Source organism: Arachis ipaensis, chromosome B02 (assembly GCF_000816755.2).
Source record: "Arachis ipaensis cultivar K30076 chromosome B02, Araip1.1, whole genome shotgun sequence".
Lineage (NCBI taxonomy): Eukaryota > Viridiplantae > Streptophyta > Magnoliopsida > Fabales > Fabaceae > Arachis > Arachis ipaensis.
The window spans coordinates 50,266,662-50,269,677 of NC_029786.2; the positions used below are offsets into that span (position 1 = coordinate 50,266,662).

A 3,016-nucleotide genomic window follows, 5' to 3' on the forward strand; every position below is an offset into this window, starting at 1 on the left:
AATGTGTGAAGCGCAAGGCAAATAATTTTCATGTGGTGCAAGGGTAGTTTAGGCATGCAAGGAAGAAGCATGAGAAGCATACACCCTTAGGGACCATAAATGGGAGGCAAGCCAAGAAAATGGCAAGAATGGTTTGTGGAAAGTGGGGATGCACTCAAAAGTGGTTGGTGAGAGGCAAGGTAGTCACAATGAGTCCAAAATTCAAGTATGCCTTTCATCGAACACTTGGTGTGCATCCTTCAAGTAGTATGTGATTGTGTGAAAATGAGAGCTATGTAACTTTCCACAATCCATTATTATTGATTATAGTGCATATTGATTGCAAGAAAATTTAGCAACACCATTCATCTACTCATGTAATGAATTTGAGACCTAAGTGCTCATGAAGAGCAAAGAAGAAAGAAGGAAGTAACTAGAGAGGGGAGGGAGAGAGGAAGAAAAGAAGCAATAGGCCCACAGGGCATCGGAGAGTTTAGTGCTCCAATCTTTTCTTTTTCACTCAAAACCAAATTCTTATGCAAAAAGGGGTGACTAAGTTTCACTTAAAACATGATTTCTAATCACAACCACAAACTAAAAGGAGAATATACAAAAGGAGATATGCAAAAGTGTATAAAGAAAAATCAAACTAAAATATGGAATCTATCATCCAAAATATCTAAAAGTATCCAAAAGTATCAAAATATCTAAAATCCAAAATAAGCAATAAAAGTATCCAAAGCAAACTAGAAATGCATCAAAATATATACAAAAATGTGCAAAATAAGATAACTAGGCCGGGCCTCCGGTATCCCAATCACGCGTCGAAGCGCCTCATAATCAAAAGTCATGGTGTGGATGGCTATCTCAGCCTGATGATGGGCACACTGGTCATGTGGAATGTGCCGGCAATGTAGTGCCTCTCCAATGGCGGCCTCGGTGAGCAGAATCTCTCTACCCCTCACCTGAACCGAATCCAAGGTCGGACGGAAGAAGTTGCAGTAGAATTCCTTCACCCAAGATATATTGATGTCACCCAAGTCCCGGTCAACAAAATCAATACCTAACTTAAGGATCCGACCGTTAATGCGCCGTCTCACATCATTAGGCAGGAGCAACTTCTTCTCAATATTTAGCTTCGTGGTTCGATACCTAGAGAACCGAAGCTCACAGTAGAGATTGGGAAATTTGCCAGGATTGGTAGAAGGCAACTGCTGATTCTCTTTATCCTCGTCCTGCAAAGGATTCCTAGCATAGTTCTTGTAGATGGAAGGAATGGAGGGGGTAGAGTGTTTTCTCTTCTTGGAGGCGGTGGCTACGGCTTTGCCTTTATCCGACATCCTGAAAAAAAATTGTGATAGAATATATAAAACATGTAGCATGTAACAAAGAAGACATGTTCAGGATATCATTATCAAAGAGCAATCGTAATGTTGCACTGAATATGTAAAAGTGAACAAGTAAGCATAAGGGACTGAACCAAAACCGTAATCCTCATATGCAAAAGGCACTAATATCATCATATTCAGGAAAGAATTGTTAAAGAGGGTTAAAAGTGAGTGTAAGTAAAATGGTGAAAGAATTTAGTGAGAAAAGTGGATTAGTGAGAGGATGATATATAGGCTCAATTGAACGAGAAATTTCGGTTCATGTTCACGGTGATTGTGCAAATCCGGGAAGTCAAAAAGGAAACGGAAATTTGCCCAAAACTGAAAATAAAAAAATCGAAGTGAAACTAATTTTCTTGAAAATCGGGCAGCATTCCGGCTTAAAATTGGACGTTCCCGGATAGCAGAATAGCATAAACAGTAAGAAAGCAGCATCAATTAAGCACAGCAGCAGTGGTACAGCATTCAGGCAACAAGAAGTGCATAAAAAAGCAGTCCAAAACCAGCATACAACATACAAACAGACAAACAGCAAGTAAGCACATACGGAGCACTTATCAGGCCTAGAATCCTCTATCCAGTCCTAGCTACCTAACCGCAAGTATTTCTAACTAATCCTAACATACAACATTCCAATGCTAACTAACATGCAATTCTAGGAGTTAATCATAAATGAACAAACAAAAAGGAAAAAAATAGAAAAGAATAAACAGAAATGGAGCAGGAACCTGGGAGCCGGGAAAAACTGAAAAGGGGCGGCGGCGGAGGGCTTGGTCACGGCGCGGTTGAGAGGAGTGAGAGGGAGAGAGAGAGAACGGGTAGTGGTGAGAAGGGAAGAGGGGTTGAGGGTGAGTGGGGGCGAGTCGCCGGCGGTGAAGGTGGCGCGGCGGCGGAGGCGGTGCTGCTGCTGCGAGGGTAGATGGGGCGAGGGGAAGAAGATGGAGGTTGAGAGGGATGGGTTGCGCGACTGCGCAGTGTGCATCGCGAGGTAGGGTTATCCCGATTTTTGAATTGGCGCGTGCGCGCACCTTGCGCGTCCGCGCCCATTGAGAAAAATGGGCTCTGACGCGTGCGCGTACAACGCGCTTAGGCGAGGGTGAGCGAAATAGGGAAGGGCGCGTGCGCGTACCGTGCGCGCACGCGTGCATGGAGTTGGGCTAGGGGCTTAGAGTTGGCCCAACCCAGGCCTAACTCTCTGGAGAATGGCCTGAAGGTTGCGCTACTAGACCTGCGCGCACGCGGCAAGTACGCGTCCGCGAGCATTGAGGGGAATGGAGAACTACGCGTGGGCGTACAGTGCGCGCACGCGTACATGAGATTGGGCCTTAGGCTTAGAATGGGCTTGAGGCACGCCCAACTCTCTGGTCCATGGCCTAGTTTGGTGGCACCGCGCAAGGACGCGCGCGCGGCAAGTGCGCGTCCGCGTGTATTGACGAATTCGTGAAATGGCGCGCTGGCGCGATGCGCGCGCTCGCGCAGATGGGGTTGGGCCTGGGGCCTAGAGCCAGCCCAGAAATGGCTGAACTCCCTGGAATTTGGCCCAAGCAGTTGCAGCAGCAGATCGGCGCGGACGCGGCAGATGCGCGTCCGCGCGAACTTCCAGGATCTAATAGTTGGTGCGCCCGCATGTAGTGCGCGTCTGCGCCCCC

The 3,016-nt window shown here is 46.9% G+C and overlaps 1 pseudogene; it reads right to left on the minus strand.

Annotated features, from left to right (window-relative positions):
• LOC107627235 overlaps positions 678-3,016 on the minus strand; it is a 6,592-nt pseudogene continuing 4,253 nt past the window's right edge.